This window comes from Misgurnus anguillicaudatus, unplaced genomic scaffold (assembly GCF_027580225.2).
Source record: "Misgurnus anguillicaudatus unplaced genomic scaffold, ASM2758022v2 HiC_scaffold_29, whole genome shotgun sequence".
NCBI lineage: Eukaryota > Metazoa > Chordata > Actinopteri > Cypriniformes > Cobitidae > Misgurnus > Misgurnus anguillicaudatus.
The window spans coordinates 1,911,526-1,929,948 of NW_027395279.1; the positions used below are offsets into that span (position 1 = coordinate 1,911,526).

Below are 18,423 nucleotides of genomic sequence, written 5' to 3' on the forward strand. Positions count from 1 at the left end.
AATGAACACAAGTTAAACACAGGTTGCACAGAGACATAAACCAAAACACAAATGAACACAGGGAACCCATGTTACAATAATGAAGTTTAATGGCTTAATATGTCATGAAACACAAATAAGTATTAGTGATAATATTAGCAAACATTTAACTTCCTCAGTTATAGCCTACATTCGTTGTGAAATTACTTAACAGCTAAAAGTCGCTCTAAGCGGAGGCGAACCGGTAATCGCTTTGTCATGTGAGTCGAGGGATCTGAAACCGGGCTCGCTGCACCCTCCGCGTCCGTCGCTTGACGTGTGAGCGCGGGAGACGAAGCGGTGAGCACGGAGAGTGAAGCACGCACGCCCAGGGCGCTCGACCCGCATGATGGACCGATTGCGACGTTAGGAAATGATATTTACTCACCACACCGCCTTAATACCAGCTGGCCTCTGTTACAACACCGAATAACATCATCTATAGTCTTAATGTATCACTAGTTGTATCGCGTTAATGATCGCAAGGTAACGTTAGTCAAAAGGTTTATTACATCATTAGCAGGGAATCATTAATTCCAAAGCTTGTCATTTTATACTTAAGACACAAATTTAAGATATTCTTAAGAAAAAATGTGAGAACTTCTTAAGAAATGTTCGAGAATTGCACTTAGGAACATTCTTACAAACTTCTTATAATTTATCTTAAGAACTTTCCCCATTTTTGTCTTAAGAACGTTTTCGTGAATCCGGCCCCAGGTTTTCTTATTATTATTCTACTTCTGCCATTGCATCTATAGCAGCTCATAGAGATATTCAAAGGGACGTTATGAATTTTTTTCACACGTTAATATAGTGTATTTTTTACTACTGTTTTCTTTGACTAAATGAGACCAGAGGTGCATCAACTACAGAGAAAATTACCTTCTTACACAAAGTTTCTGTAACGTGGGATGAAAGGAAGGCAGGCAGAGGCACCACAAAACATGGCAGTCAAAACAAACATCAAATCCTCGGGTGGAGCCACAGCACAGAATACAAGAATTAACACATTAAACCAAAAATGACTGACAAAGGACAACTGAAACATTATTTATACACAGGCACAAACGATGTAACAAGAAACACATGGGGAACAATCAGATAAGGACAAATAAACTACAAAGAACTACAAACATGTGTGACAATGCAGAACTTCAAAATAAGAGACTCAGACCGGGGAACACAAAGACAGGATGGTGAAAGTTTCACAACCTGATAATTTGTTTAATTAAAATATGTCTATCATCATATTGTCATCAGTTTAAAAGTGTGCGTGTCTGTTGAGAAAATGTATTTTATCTTACTGCACAATGTCAAGGCAAAAAAACTTACAGGATTACGACTTTAATATAGTTTTTGAAAAATAAAAATTAAAGCATGTAAGCCTCTTGCATATAAAATATATGAAATGAGCAGCATTCTTAGAATTCACAGTCTGAATCTATTTTATTGGTCTAGAATGAATAAGAACCCAACAAGATACCAACTTTTAAACTACTGTTGTCTGTCTACCCAGTCTCACAAAGTTTCGTGATATAGTCACGTATTTTTTTGATTCTTTTTTCGTGCTATTATCACGAAATTTCGTGTTTTTTCGTAGTCGTATAACGAATTCCTGTTTTCGTGTGATTATCACGTATTGGTTACTCGACTGTTTTTTCCTATTTTTAAACCATTGTCGCTTCGGTTTAGGGTTAGATTTGGTGCTTGCATTAGAATGTCACTTAATATATTGATCTATACTATTTTTCCTGATTTATTTTTTTATATGTCGCCTGGCGTTAGGGTTAGAGTTGGGTTTGGTTAGGGATGTCATTTTATGTAAATCTAACCCTAAACCGAAGCGACAATGGTAAGAAAATAGGACAAAACAGTCGAGTAACCAATACGTGATAATCACACGAAAACAGGAATTCGTTATACGACTACGAAAAAACACGAAATTTCGTGATAATAGCACGAAAAAAGAATCAAAAAAATACGTGACTATATAACGAAATTTCGTGAGACTGGGCTGTGTCTGTTGATTGGTTACTCAATACACATTCAAGCAGGCACCTACAGTAAAACACACAAGAATATGAACTGGACTCTTAAAAGAACAGTTCAACTGAAAAATGAATTGTACTCACAATCATCTACTTACCTTCATGTCATTATAAATCCATATTACTGCAGTACAGTATGTTTTGTGAATGTATTATCCTTTGTCGTATTATCCTTTCATTCACGTCTTTGTTCAATGTCCGTGTCTGTTGAAACACATTTGCATTGTAAATCGTCATGGGTTACATCTAACACCACAACAAAAAGACTGAAAGACAAAAATTATAGATATATCGTCGTGATGTACTTCAATGTATACGTCATCCATGACGTCCACGTAACTAAACACGCCTTATTCAAGCATTCTTATTGGTCTAATCTCACGTGATGTGAACCTCTCAGAAACTTCAGGAACACTGTGACGTATACTACTGTATATAAACGACAGGACACTTTTTTGCACTCTTTTCCGTCTCTGCCATTGCTCATGTCCAAAGCGGAATTGTTGCGTAGAAGAATTCATCTGCTACCACCTTACAGCTCTCTTAAGATTTATCTGTGGTGGCCATATAACCAAATGCCCAGACATGATGAGTTATTTTTGTCAATTTAGTTTGATTTTGAATTTTTTAATTGAGGTTTTAAGTCAGATTAATGATTGGTTCTAAATTTTCTATTTTAGTCTGAAATGGAGAAAGGTCCGCCATCTTCAACTCACAAATATTCACCACCGTAAGTAGATGATTGATTTACACTGTGGCCTTTTTAATATCTATATTATACTACTGTATTTACACTAATTTATTTGACATATATCACAGTCTAATCTGTACATCGAAGGTGGACAGTAACAAAGTAAATTTACTTGAGTACTGTACTTAAGTACACTTTTGAGTATATACTTTACTTGATTATTATTATTTTTTTTGAGTACTTGTGACTTTTACTTCACTACATTTGAAAAACAAATATCATATTTTTAACTTCGCTACATTTATAAAAAAGGTCCTAAAGTAGCAAGTTGTTTTTTATGTAGCATGGTGTGCATGTATCCTGGCTTCTGATCTGCCAGGGACTTTCAGTGTTGGCAAGTATTTCCGTTGTTCTCACGGTTTTCTTGGCTCGCTTTGAATGGCCATTTTTAGCTAAATCTGGCAACCCCTGAGATCTTTTCCCGCTCAACCAATGTAAACGTTGGTGATACTACACAAGTAAAAACATTCTAAAAAGGCAAATAGTATCATAAAAGATGACAAAGGCACATGTTATGAAGTGTTGTGATTATATGTGGGTTATGTAATCAATGTATTGCTTAGATTGAGTGTTATGATCAGTTAGAGAACAAAGAAGACATTGTCATGAAAATGATTGTTAGCATAATGGCTAAACGGCAAATAAACATCACATCAAGTTATACCCTGAGCTACATGACAGAGAAAATGTATTTTGTGTGTGTGTGTGTGTGTGTGTGTGTGTGTGTGTGTGTGTGTGTGTGTGTGTGTACCTGGTAATCACATTGTGAGGACCAAATGTCCCAACAAAGATAGGAATAGCAATATATTTTGAGGTCAGAATTTTAAAAAAGAATTATGTTTATTGAAATCAGTGTTTTTTATATCTGTTAATAATAATTAGGTTAATCCAGGACTAGGCCTAAGATATATTAGGACATTTGTCGTTTTTACAAACCTACCTTACAAAAAACATTACTGGTGTGCTTCTTCAGACAAAACAATGACATTGTAATATGTTAAGATGTGTCAGTGCAAAATGTTTTTTTGTTTGTTTAAATGAAAGCAGGTCAAACCTGCATTTTAGTCAGGGACTAGGATAAATCCTGTACAGGTAACTGCCAAATAAACTGCTCAAAAAGTATTAAATAGCATAACACAAAACAATGTGTAAAAAAACACATCCTTTTTTTAAAGTGCATAGTTTACCATGAACATACTCTTGCGTAGCAGCATTTTGAACCAGCTGAAAGTTTGTTAACCTGACTTGCATGACATCCCTCGAGTAACGAGTAACGTCTCGGTTACGTATGTAACCCTCGTTCCCTGAAGGAAGGGAACGGAGACGTCACGTCGTGACCGACGAATTGGGAACCGCTCCGCGGTGGCAAATCTACTTCGAGAAGCTATTAAAAAGGCCAATGAAATTGGCATGCAGATTATTTGCACCTGCTGCGCTGCCCAGCCGCGCGCGTATATAATGAGAGGCAGGTGCAGTAATCAAATCAGCTTTTTTCGCTGAGAAGCCGGCAAAATAAAGGGGCCGGCCGACTCAGCAGTGGAACAGCAACTGTGGCGACGGGATGTGACGTCTCCGTTCCCTTCCTTCAGGGAACGAGGGTTACATACGTAACCGAGACGTTCCCTTTCAGTCGGTCACTACGACGTCACGTCGTGACCGACGAATTGGGAATCCCTACCAAAGCGCCACTGGAGCTGACCCTTCCAGTGCCTGCGTAAAACCTTCCGTCTTCACTTTACGAGAGGCGGAACCTGGGCTTACAGCAGAAGGCCGGTCACTACTTGTTCCTAAACCCACCATAGTGAACTAGGCAAACTGGGAAGCGAATCCAGCCTGGGCGGAACTAGGAGACGCTGCGGAGCCAACCCAGAGGAGATTGTACTAATGGGTGGCGAAAAATAGCCCATAGGTCTATGACGTGACTCTCATAACTATATTTATACTAGAGAGAGAGCAGAGCGGGCTCTGCAAGGGACAACGTGGCAGATTAGCTCCACGGAAATACGCGCATAGGACACCTCACGGGGGCGCTATACGGGGGCCTAGCCAAACACAGGTTTTCAGGAATACAGCTAATGAGAGGCTGACAGCCGATGCTCCGCAACATCGACTGAAAAGGCGATGGAGGAAAGGCAAAACCTTATTTTGTGACGTTTTGACCTTATGGCCTTCCATATTGGCGCAGTCGTTCAGCACCAAAACGGAGGCTGCAAGCCGACACAGGAGCCGACTCTGAGTGTTTCTACCGGTTTGAGGAGAGAACACGAGAGGATACCGGCTCAATACGAACACTGTAAAATCTGGTGAACGTGTTAGGTGTCGCCTAGCCAGCCGCTCTACAAATGTCTGCTAGCGAGGAACCACGAGCAAATGCCCAAGATGATGCCACACTTCTAGTAGAGTGGGCTCTCAAATTAAAGGGGCAAGGGACACCCTGCTTTTCATACGCGAGGGCGATAGTGTCTACAATCCAATGAGACATGCTCTGCTTAGTGACAGCCTTCCCTTTCTGCTGACCACCGTAACAGACAAAGAGCTGCTCTGAGGTTCTAAAGCTTTGAGTTCGGTCCACATATACACGCAAAGCGCGCACAGGGCATAACAAAGCCATGGCTGGGTCTGCTTCCTCCTGGGGCAGAGCTTGTAAGTTCACCACTTGATCCTTAAAAGGAGTGGTGGGAAATTTGGGCACGTAGCCGGGCCTGGGTCTCAATGTTACACTGATATTAGCGGGCCCGAACTGAAGGCACGAATCGTTGACCAAGAATGCATGAAGATCCCCTATCCGTTTAACCGAAGCCAGTGCAAGAAGAGTTAAAGTTTTCATTGTGAGAAATTTGATACTCACAGAATGCAGAGGCTTGAATGGGGCAAGCTGGAGTGTTTTCAGCACCATGGACAAGTCCCACGGAGGAATAGAGGGCGGACGAGAAGGATTCAGCCTTCGTGCACCTCTTAAGAATTTAATAACTAGATCGTGCTGACCCACAGATTTACCGTTTATCGGTGAGTGGTGCGCGGATATTGCCGCGATATCTACTTTAATGGTAGAAGGTGACAGCCTCTTCTCCAGACGATGCTGAAGATACGAAAGCACGACTCTAATAGAGCATTCTCGGGGGTCCTCTGACTGTGAAGCACACCAAACAACGAACAGGTTCCATTTAAGCTTATAAGCCTGTCTAGTAGACTGCGCTCGCGCCGCAAAAATAGTGTTAGATACCGCTTGCGGTAAATCATTTAGAACCTCCGCGTCCCGTCCAACGACCACACATGAAGGTTCCATAGATTGGGACGCGGGTGCCATAATGTGCCCCCTTCTTGAGAAAGAAGGTCCTTCTTCAGGGGAATCTTCCAGGGAGGGGCTGTCGCGAGGAGCGCGAGTTCTGGAAACCAATTCCTGGTTGCCCAATACGGCGCGACTAAGAGAATGCGCTCCTCATCCTCCCTGACTTTGCACAGTGTTTGCGCAATGAAGCTCACTGGGGGGAAAGGCGTATTTGCGTAAACCCCGCGGCCAGCTGTGTGCCAGTGCATCCACCCCGAGAGTTCCCTCGTTCAGTGAATAGAACAGGCGACAATGTGTCGTTTCTGGGGAGGCAAACAGATCTACCTGTGCTTTGCCGAAACGTTTCCAAATTAGCTGAACCGTCTGGGGGTGGAGCCGCCATTCACCAGGACGCGCCGCTCGTGAGAGCGCATCTGCCGCTGTATTGAGCGACCCTGGGATGTGAATGGCACGAAGAGACCTCAGATTCTTCTGACTCCAAAGGAGGAGATGACGGGCGAGATGCGACAGGTGACGAGAGCGCAAACCGCCTTGGCGATTGATATACGCAACAGTCGCAATGTTGTCGGTGCGAATTAATACATCCTTGTCTCGGAGCTCGTTGCTGAAACGAATGAGAGCGAGATGCACAGCCAACAACTCGAGGCAATTTATATGCCAGCGTCTCTGGAATGTCGTCCAGACACCCGAAACTGCATGCCCGTCGTACGTGGCTCCCCACCCCGTGTTGGAGGCATCCGTGTACACAATGGCATGCCTGGAGACCTGTTTTAATGATACCCCTGCTCTGAGGAATGACGGGTCTAACCACGGAGTGAAATGGAGACGGCACGTCGGTGTGATCGTTACGCGGTGCGCGCCGGTGAGCCACGCTTTCCTCGGGATTCGGTCGTGAAGCCAACGCTGAAGCGGTCTCATATGGAGCAGCCCGAGCGGTGTCACGGCCGCTGCTGCCGCCATATGACCCAGGAGCTTCTGAAATTGTTTCAGAGGGACCGCGCTCTTGCCATTGAATGAATTTAGACAAGTCAGAATGGATTGCACACGCGCTTCTGTTAGACGTGCGGTTAAATTGACCGAATCCAGTTCCATACCGAGAAAAGAGATCCTCTGCGTGGGGCAAAGTTTGCTCTTTTCCCAGTTGACCTGAAGACCGAGACTGGCGAGGTGTTTTAACACACGGTCCGTGTGATCGCAAAGCATCTGACGGGACTGGGCTATTATTAACCAATCGTCGAGATACGCTAGAATGCGCACACCGTTCTCTCTCAGGGGTTTTAATGCCCCCTCGACTACTTTCGTGAATACACGGGGAGAGAGAGAAAGCCCGAACGGTAAGACTTTGTACTGATATGCCCGCCCCTCGAACGCGAAGCGGAGAAACGGCCTGTGTCGAGGAAGTATCGAGACATGAAAGTACGCGTCCTTCAGATCGATGGCTGCGAACCAATCGTTTGGACGAATGCATTGAAATATGCTCTTGTGCGTCAGCATTTTGAATGGCAATTTGTGAAGCGCTCGATTCAGTAAACGCAGGTCCAGGATCGGTCGCAACCCGCCGCTTTTCTTGGGTACAATGAAATAAGGGCTGTAATACCCAGATTTCATCTCGGCTGGAGGGATCGGTTCGATCGCATCTTTCGCCAAAAGAACAGCGATCTCGGCATGGAGAACATGCGCGTCGGCGTTTTTCACCGTAGTAAACCGAATGCCCGCAAATTTGGGAGGGCGCCGGGCGAATTGAATCGCGTAGCCGAGACGAATCGTGCGTAAAAGCCATCTCGACGGGCTGGGAAGCGCTTCCCACGCCCCCAGATACCGAGCGAGGGGAATTAACGGCACGATCGGAGTACCCGCGGCGAGGGGAGCGGATGTAACGGTTGCTGCGCTCTCTGTGATAACAGCAACGGAGGTGTTGTGAGGTGTGCCACTCACCTTTTTCCCCTGATGGGGGGCAGAGCTGGGGAGATCTCGATGTAGAAGACTCACCCGTCGTGACACACCCGGTGGCGAAAGAGGAGGAGGAGGACATAGGGCTTTGTGCCCGTCCGTAGCTCTCACGCTCCTCTGAAGACCTGGAGAAGGAAGAGGAATTCGCTCTTTTTGTGGTTTTGTGGGTGCCGGCTGAAAAGCCGGCGGAACAGAAAAAAACTGAAACCAAGGATTCCCCACCCGGCCCTCCTCCGGTGGGGGGAGTGGTGCCTTCACCATCTCCCGTAGAGCGATCCCCCCATCTCCAGGTCGCCCGTCTCAGGGTCGTTTAGCCTTACGTTTTCCACCTCTCTTGGCAGGCTGCTGAGCGGGCGGGGCGGGCTGCTGGCGGCCGGTTCCTCGCTTCCTAGAAGAAGTGCCCCGATGAGGAACGGGGGCGGCCGCCGCAGGACGCCCTCGGCGAGAGGCAGACTGAGGTGCCGACGTCGAAGGGGCAGATGGACGTTTCCGACGCGGCAGGATCTTCGCAATGGCCTCAGTCTGTTTCTGAGCGGTGGAAACCGCCTGTGCAAAGTTTTCCACCCTCTCGCCGAACAGGCCGGCCTGGGACACCGGAGCATCTAGGAGCTTAATACGGTCCTGCTCCCGCATCTCGGCCAGGCACAGCCAGAGATGGCGGTCCTGGACCACCAAAGTGGACATTGCACGTCCAACCGCCCGTGCGGTGACCTTAGTGGCTCTGAGCGCCAAGCCAGTAGCTGCACGGAGCTCTTTAAATGCGGCCGAATCGTGACCACCCTCGTCCAGGTCACGCAGTGCCTTAGCCTGGTGTACCTGAAGTAATGCCATGGCATGGATGGCAGAGGCCGCTTCCCCACAAGCACGGTAGGCACATCCTGTTAGTGCAGAGGAGTACCTACATGCCCGCGAGGGGAGGGTCGGCCGATCTCGCCAATGGGAAGAGGACCCGGCCGGACACAGTTGCATCGCGACGGGACGCTCAACCGGGGGGAGATCGGTGTACCCTCTAGCGGCCCCGCCGTCGAGGGTGGTGAGGGGTGAGGGCTGATACGGCCGCTTCCGGGAGGAAAAAGGATTTTTCCACGACCGTGTCAGTTCCTCATGAACCTCGGGGAAGAAAGGCACTGGTGGCTGGGTCTGCTCTGTTCTAGCAGACCCGAAGTACCAATCATCTAGGCGGGATGGCTCGGGTGGAGATGGTTGACGCCACTCCACTCCGACCGTACCCGCCGCCCGAGCGAGCATGGCCGTCATCTCGGGGTCGAGCGCAGCGCCCCCTAACCGTCCCGAAGGAGGCAGAGGGTCAGACTCAACGTCCGAGAGAGACGGCCCCCTCTCCGATGCTGCGGACGAAACAGAATCCCGTGTGGTGCCAGCGGTCCCCGAGGGCAACGTAGCACACGCGCTCCCGGTTTCCATTGGCACCTCCGGCTGTGGATCAGGGTGCTGAACTTCACTGCCACTGTCGGTGGACTTATTCAGCACCGTGATGCGCAAGTCGTCCTTCGCGAGCATCACGGCCGCCTTCTTAGCGCCGGATGGCTTGGAAGGGGGGCGGCGGTCCCGGAGGTACGCCACCCGACTGCGCAGATCCACCACAGTCATGTTCAGACAAACCTGACATGTACTGTCGCGAAACGCTGCCTCCGCATGCTCAAGCCCCAAGCATGAGAGGCAACGATCGTGGCCGTCACGAGGATTCATGTACAGCCCGCATCCGGACGAAGCACACGGTCGGAATGTCATCCTGAAAAGGACGCCACCCGACCTGTGACACGAGAGAACGGCTGCCTTTACAAAGGCACAAGTTCAAGCTCGTGTTGCTCTTTTAGGGAATTCACTCTTTAGATGTAATGCGTGAGTTGATGAAGCACGCAGGGGAGAGGCAACGACACACTCAAATAAAATCAAAAAATAGAAATTAAAGAGGTGGAACAAATGCGAGTCTCCGCTGAGGTGCTGTCTGTCCTACCAACTTCGACACACACAGAGGTCCCAGAAAGGATTGCTTCTCAAGAGCAGAATGCTGCCGGCTTCGAAGCGAAAAGCTGATTTGATTACTGCACCTGCCTCTCATTATATACCCGCGCGGCTGGGCAGCGCAGCAGGTGCAAATAATCTGCATGCCAATTTCATTGGCCTTTTTAATAGCTTCTCGAAGTAGATTTTCCACCGCGGAGCGGTTCCCAATTCGTCGGTCACGACGTGACGTCGTAGTGACCGACTGAAAGGGAACCATAGATTATTCTTGCATTCATAAAGTGTGGATAAGATTCTTTGCATCTGATGCAGACAGCAAATTGTGTATTTTTGAGAGATTTCTAAGAATTATGTGTGGCTTTGCAGATATGACTAAACACAGATTTCTGTTGAACACATCACAATTAGGATCTTGACTGAGGAAGTTGGCAGATGTACCAGTGACAGCTTTTATAACTTTTTCTGAGAGTGTAATAAAAAACTAAAAATAATCATTTATTTTTATTACAGATCTGAACATTTACAACAGAACCAGAATGAGACCAGTTCTTTACAAGAAGTGCACTCTTCAAACAGACCTGATGGTCAGACCTTTGAAATAGTTCAACGAAATGGGTGAGTTCATGATACACTTTGAAAGTACATGAACATTAAAAAAACAATGCCATATTCTTAATTTTAATTTACAAATGAATATTTTAAAAAACACTCTAAGCAACACACTTTTAACATTATTTGTTTTCATTTTTTATAGCTCTCTTTCAAAACGTCAGTCAGATGTGAAGATAAATGGCGCATGGATTCTTAAACACGTGGGAGAAAAACTTTACTACAGAGTCATACATAATGGAGAACAGGCCATTATTGATATATTACATAATGTAAAAAATGACAAACCTGATTATTATTATTATCTTCCTTACAAAGAAAATAAGGTTATTTTAGAACTTTTAAAAATCACAGAAAAAGAAAATACTTTAGAGCAACGTGGGTACATGTGGTTAAAACGTAAAGATGGGAAATATGAGTCACAAGGACCATTTCACGAGTTCACACTTACAAATAAGTTGGTTAGATTAAATTAGTAAACGTATTTGGCGTGCTGTCCGGGGAGAGGGCTCTGAGCTCGGAAATGGGCCCGAACGCAGAGTATCCCCCCCCCAGTTTAGGAATTAACCTGGTGAGTGAGAGGTGATGGGGTGGTGGAGGGATTCTGAAAACTGCAGAGGATCTTTGCAGAGTCAAACTGTGACTTATATATGGCTTGCCTTTGTCCTGATTGGGTAGATATGATGATTACTGATTGAGGACATCTGGTGGTACTAGAGTATCTGTTGATTACTGATTATAGACAGCTGGAAGTACTTAAGTGGTTTATTTGACGTGCTCCTCCCGAACTACGTTAATAAAACATCATTTCACGAGTTCACACTTACAAATAAGTTGGTTAGATTAAATTAGTAAACGTATTTGGCGTGCTGTCCGGGGAGAGGGCTCTGAGCTCGGAAATGGGCCCGAACGCAGAGTATCCCCCCAAAAAGCAAAATTAACTTATTCGGACAGCAGCCGGGAACTGTACCCCCCAAAAATAGAAATGATGAGGCTGATGTTGGCTGTGTTTGCTATGCATCCGATGGGAGTTCAATACTCGATGCGATTGGAACCGTCTGACGGAAGTTCAATACTCACTGTGATTGTACAGGAAAGCCTCGGTTGAAAATTATGTGGACGGTTTATATTTGGAGGGCTTTTTACGGCCTCCGATGGGAGTTCAATACTCGCTGAAATCAGAGACATCCGACGGGAGTTCAATACTCGCTGCGATCGGACGAGTAAGCCCTCACTGATGATGGGGTGAATGAATTATATTGGGAGGGTCTTGCAGCATCCGACGGGAGTTCAATACTCACTGTGAGCGGAACCCGTCCGACGGGAGTTCAATACTCGCTGCGATCGGACGAGTAAGCCCTCACTGATGATAAGGTAGGCAATTTACATCAGGAGGGCTTTGCGGCATCCGACGGGAGTTCAATACTCGCTGCGATCAGAACTCGTCCGACGGGAGTTCAATACTCACTGCGATCGGACGAGTAAGCCCTCACTGATGATGGGGTGAATGAATTATATTGGGAGGGTCTTGCAGCATCCGACGGGAGTTCAATACTCACTGTGATCGGAACCCGTCCGACGGTAGTTTAATACTCGCTGCAATCGGACGAGTAAGCCCTCACTGATGATAAGGTAGGCAATTTATATCAGGAGGGCTTTGCGGCATCCGACGGGAGTTCAATACTCGCTGCGATCAGAACCCGTCCGACGGGAGTTCAATACTCGCTGCGATCGGACGGGTGAGACCCCGTTTGTCGATGACGTGGACAATTTGTATTAGAAAGGCTTTGCGGCATCCGACGGGAGTTCAATACTCACTGTGATCGGAACCCATCTGACGGGAGTTCAATACTCACTGCGATCGGATGGGTAAGCCCTCCATTGGCGATGAGGTGGACAATTTATTTGGGAGGGCTTTGCGGCATCCGACGGGAGTTCAATACTCGCTGCGATCGGAACCCGTCTGACGGGAGTTCAATACTCGCTGCGATCGGACGGGTAAGCCATCGCTGATGACGAGGTGGATGTTTGATTATTTTTGATTTGGTGGACTTTGCGGCGTCTGGCAGGACTTCAGTACTCAATGTGATCAGGCGGTTAAGCCCCTGCTGACTATAAGGTGTACATTTAGTACATTTGAAGGCCTAGATGTAGGCCGAAACATGTTGGTGGTATTTTTAGGTTCCATTATGAACTAGCACCTTTATTAAAGCGGTTTTATAATTAAGAAGAGTGCCTTGGTGTCCTTTTGTTATTTTTTGATACATTTGGTTATTTTAGATTTGGAGGGCTTTGCGGCGTCCGACGGGAGTTCAATACTCACTGCGATCGGACGGGTAAGCCCTCGCTGATGACAAGATGGATGTTTGGTTATTTTAGATTTGGAGGACTTTTATGGCATTTGACGGGACTTCAGTACTCACTGTGATCGGATGGGTAAGCCCCCGCTGTCGATGAGATGTACATTTGGTTATTTTAGATTTGGAGGGATTTGCGGCGTCCGACGGGAGTTCGATACATGCTGCGATTAGATGGTAATTCCTTGCTGACAACAAGGTGAATGTTTGGTTATTTTAGATTGGGAGGGCTTTTGCGCCGTCTGACGGGAGTTCAATACTCGCTGGGATTGGACGGGTAACCCCCTGTGGATGTAGACTTGAATACGTTAAGTTATTACCAATTGGGAGGGCTCTAGCACCATCCTAAGAGAGTTCAATACTCCCTGCGATCGTATGGCTAAGCCCCTCCGACAATCGAACGGGTTAGAGTTGGTTTGCTGATAAGAGTTTGGTGCGCTTTTTTGATGTGGAAGCGGTTAGAGCAAGCATCACTACCGCAGCAGTGGAAAAAAACTGACCCTCCGTTAGAGCATAGGAAACATCACTGCGGCGGTTGAAAAACTAAACTTCTGCGGGAGCAGGGAAAACATAATTGTTGCAGCAGGAAATTTATTGAGTATACAATATAGCTGGCTGTGTGTAAATTTAGTTGCTTTAAGAAATCCTCGTACCTACGTCGATCAGACTTTTGAATTGATGTTGGTTAATAATAATGATAATAATGATATTTATAAATAAATGTTTTGTGTACTTGTATAGTTTGTATTGTGTGGTATATTGTATTATGTTTTATGGTCAGTGCATGTGGACTAGGGGTGAGCAGCGGAGTTTGTATTTGTATTCGTAACGATCTCAAAATTGTTTGAATCTGAACACAGCAAAATCACCAGCGTCAAATCCACTCCGCCAGCGCACACACGGGCACCACTACTAGGTCTGGTGGCACTCTTATAAACACCAGCAGCATACATCCAACACCGGCGACTCCACTGCGTAATTTTTGTTTTGAAAATAAAATGCAGGACTTGCTTAATGTTAAAAGGGGTTATTAAGAGATAAAGTTTGGAACTTGATTGGTGTTAAAAAGTTATTAAGATAGATGAAACTTGAAAACGATCTTCCAGGCGCTGAATGACAGATTCAAAGCATGCATGGACGAGCAAGTGCGCGACCTCAATATATACACACACGCAAGGTTGATAATTGTATATTGTTTTTAAAAGCTATCATGTCCGGTTCTGCTGCAAATCATGGATGGATGAAGTTGTGGCTGCAGGTTAAGCATCAAGCCAATGCAGTCTGGGATCGAGATGTTTAATAAATCATCTAAAAGGTGAACGACGTAGGAATTGCAAAGTTGTTAAGGAGAACCCATCAAATGCTTCTAGAAGCATATAAAAAAATCTCTGGTATCTTTGCAGGCAAGTAAAAATTCTCTATCCCATAAATCCAGATGACTGAGCATCACTTTTAAATGCACAGGTGATACCTACTTTGCCAGCCGAGCACCACGACTGATGTTTTTGATCAGGGTTACAACTTGATCAATGTTATAATAGTGAAGAGAAAATCTTGGATAGCGTTTATCAAAAGCCGTGTTTAAGTAACTAAAATATAATCTTTATACGACAGTAAGTTGAATGCGTGTACGTATGACGTTTCCCAGATAGGTACGTTTGCAAGATGTCTGTTAAAGATCTGGAGATCTGGAACACATCTGGTGTGTAAAACATCTTACAAAGGTTTAAGAATGAGCTGCTTTATATGCATTCTAAATTAAAAAACGTCTTGCAGGCATCTTCAACATGTCGATATGACATCTTTTAGGAAACGTCTCAGAGACGCGTTGCAAATGAGCAAAAAATCTAAATACGTCTTGCAGATGTAAACGCAGACATCAAATAGACGTCTTCGAGGTGTACCTGTGCCATTAGGGTTAACACCTTGTTACATGTTTTAATGAAAACCCTGTTTAATATAACAGACCACTGGCTGATATTGTGTGATTTTTTATACATTTTATGTTAATGTTAAATAAACTTACATTTTGCCCGTCAGTCATCTCCTCAGTTTATGTAAAATGGTATCAGCATGGAAGCGTACTGATGTTGAACACTTACTATTCGTTACATGCATGCCCAAGATGTATGGTGAATACAGATTATGCACGGGAATATTGTCTTATTTCGAGTCGGGGTGGCTGTTGAGCAGGTCTGAAAGTGAGTAACTTCTGGATCGTTGCTGTTTGGAGACACAAATGTTTAAAATGATTCAGTCCGAATTGGGGAACGGTTTTAACTTGTTTGCCTTAAAGAACCAGTTCAAGATAATGATTCGTTCACAAACTAAACAGACATCATTAGTCGTCACAAATAGTATTTTGGGACGGGAGGCTTTCAACGTAGCCGGGTTTAAACTGTGCTCGAGGCCGGGCAATGAATACTGATGGTAAAGCGAAGCTTCGAATCTAATTTCTTCAACAATGATTCACTGTTTCTAAGCACTAGAAAAGCCTCGATATGGCACCACCTGCTGGTGAAAACGTACTACACACTTTATACAAATTCCACCAAGCAGAGGTAGGCTCTCGCTTGGGGGGCAGGAGAATAGAAGAAGGGAGCTGAGGAAGAGAAGAATATATGGCATTCGGGCCTGTACCGGTAGCGGAGGCAACCTCACGCTACAGTGTTCGGTCAGGCCACAGCCAGAGGACAGGATTAGAAGGAGAAACCTGTTCCACTAGCGGAGACATGCTCACGCTTAGGAATGGCGAATAATGGAAGGAAGCTGAGGAAGGGAAGAATATAGGGCGTCTGGGCCTGTACCGGTAGCGGAGGCAGCCTCACGCTACAGTGTTCGGTTAGGCCACAGCCAGAGGACAGGATTAGAAGGAGAAGCCTGTTCCACTAGCGGAGACATGCTCACGCTTAGGAATGGCGAATAATGGAAGGAGGAAGCTGAGGAAGAGAAGAATATAGGGGGTCCGGGCCTGTACCGGTAGCGGAGGCAGCCTCACGCTACAGTTTTCGGTCAGGTCACGGTTGGAGGACAGGATTAGAAGGAGAAGCCTGTTCCACTAGCGGAGACATGCTCACGCTTTGGAATGGCGAATAATGGAAGAAGGAAGCTGAGGAAGCAAATAGGGTGTCCGGGCCTGTGCCGGTAGCGAAGGCAGCCTCGCTCTACAGTTTCCAGTCGGAACATGATTAGAATGAGAAGGATCCTGGGTCTGAGCCGCTAGCGGAGCCATGCTCACGCTGCGAGGTTGCCATGCGTTGCCAATGGCTGTTGCTGATGATCCATAGCATGATCTAGCCGTGCTGGAGACTGTAACATCTACTCTAGAGCAAGGGTCTAAGCATATTCTATTAATAGACAATTGTAATATTTATTTATTACATATTTTCTATATTAGCTTGGATTGGTTTATGCATGTTAACATTTGAAACAATACTAAAACATATTAACAAGTAAAACAAACATTTTTGAGTAGACTATATCAAAAAGTTGCCCTCCAGATTATTTTATCCATTGTGGTAGCCCTTGCTAACAAAAAATTTGGAGACCCATGGTCTAGAGCTTCTGAAAACTGCAGAGGATCTTTGCAGAGTCAAACTGTGACTTATATATGGCTTGCCTTTGTCCTGATTGGGTAGATATGATGATTACTGATTGAGGACATCTGGTGGTACTAGAGTATCTGTTGATTACTGATTATAGACAGCTGGAAGTACTTAAGTGGTTTATTTGACGTGCTCCTCCCGAACTACGTTAATAAAACATCATTTAAGGGGAGTTATATGAAACATAGTGAAGATTTTATTGTTGAATGCTTGTTAATAAAATTTAACAACTTTGATGATTCAAGCCCTACATTCCCAAAACATACAGAATATACAGAGCTTTGGATTTATTCTACAAATTCCCCATGCTTAGCTAAAAACAATAAAGAACTGATTGACCATAACCCTTGTATTATAAACTTGTATTATATAAAGGATAAATTGCAGAAGATTTATAATATAAAAACAATAATTGGTTTTTATAAGTTTTATGGTTTATATGGGTCTTTTGATGAACATTTAACAAAAAATCCTCATTATGTCTAAAAGTACCTGAAATTAAGTTAGATGATTGTTTACCTGGTTTAAAAAGCGTATATAATAAATTCATCCCAAAACCGAGTCTATTTTTAGCCTAAACGCGATTTATCCTCTCGACCAATCAAAACTCGATGAGCGTTCGACGCAATCCAATGGCGGCACTGCGAGTCTGAACAGATGTTTGTTTATGTTCATTCATTACTCAAAATGAGGATTAATGTCATGTTAATACATCATCCGGAGAAGGTACCCGTTTGCAAGGCGATCTTCATCAAAGTGTTTGGTATGTACAACTTTCGTTTCAGAACTGGCTCGTTTAATACCGTTTTGTACGTTCGCGATAAAGTTTAATTCCTGTGAAGAAGCTGAAGAAGATTTTTTAATTCAGATCTGTATCTTTGGTGAACATGGTATTCAGATTCAAATGTGTTTTGCAAGTATGTATGTCTCAAGCTTGTAAGCTGAAGACTAGCAGTCGTAAAGACTGCAATGTATGCAGGGTTTAAAATATGGTAACTGAGAGCAGAGCTAAAAATGCATAGGCTGACATTTGGAAGGAATGAAGTCACCACACCTGTCAAACATAAAAACATGCTAAAAACAACTACATGGGAGGGGTTTCAACTTTTAGAGAACTGTATATTAGGTTGCATTCTGAAAAAGACTCTTTAGTTGCTTGGCCACCAACTCGGCCTTATTGTTGTATGCAATAAAGTCATCTTTTGGCAATGGAACCCTCTGCTGAAAATTATTTTTCATAATCACTACAAAAATCCACAACATTTGGCGACGAGGATGGGATTGGAAAAGATCATGGAGGGGGATGACCGCTGTGGGCTAAATTTGGATGAGCGGCATACACAGGGCCAGGTAAGCAGTTTTTGCTTATTTACTGGTTTACTGTTGTGTTGCTCATCTGGGTTGGTTTATGGTGGAAAAACTTTCACAATGCTCTTCCAATATAAGAACTAAGATTAATATAAGGTAAAAAGGGTTCCATTTCCAAGGATTTTGATGCATGGTGTGATTTGTTTGAAATAATAAAGAGGAAAAAATTCCTGAGCTCAGGTGGATAATCTGTGGTTTTGCTGAGAGGGCCTTTGATTGGACAGCATTAACCTGGAACAGATAATAGTTTAATAGCTAAGTGGGCTTCGAAGATAGCATTAAACAGAAATAAAATTAATCTGTGTTTATTTGTAAAAGGGCCTTGATGGATACAAATGAACTGTAACAGATTATAAAAATGCTTATTGCAAGAGGGCTTTGATAGATGTAATAAGCGGATACACTGTAAATGCATATTGTATAAAAATGAAAGTGATTTGGTTTT

General features: G+C 44.6%; 1 long non-coding RNA gene across 1 annotated transcript in view; it reads right to left on the reverse strand.

Moving 5' to 3' along the window:
- The window catches only part of LOC141362770 (uncharacterized), a 55,856-nt gene extending 54,823 nt beyond the window's left edge, over positions 1-1,033 (reverse strand). The window contains exon 1 of the long non-coding RNA XR_012368347.1: positions 901-1,033. This is a non-coding gene — a long non-coding RNA (uncharacterized lncRNA). The remainder of the gene's footprint in view (positions 1-900) is intronic.
- Positions 1,034-18,423: the final 17,390 nt, after the last annotated feature.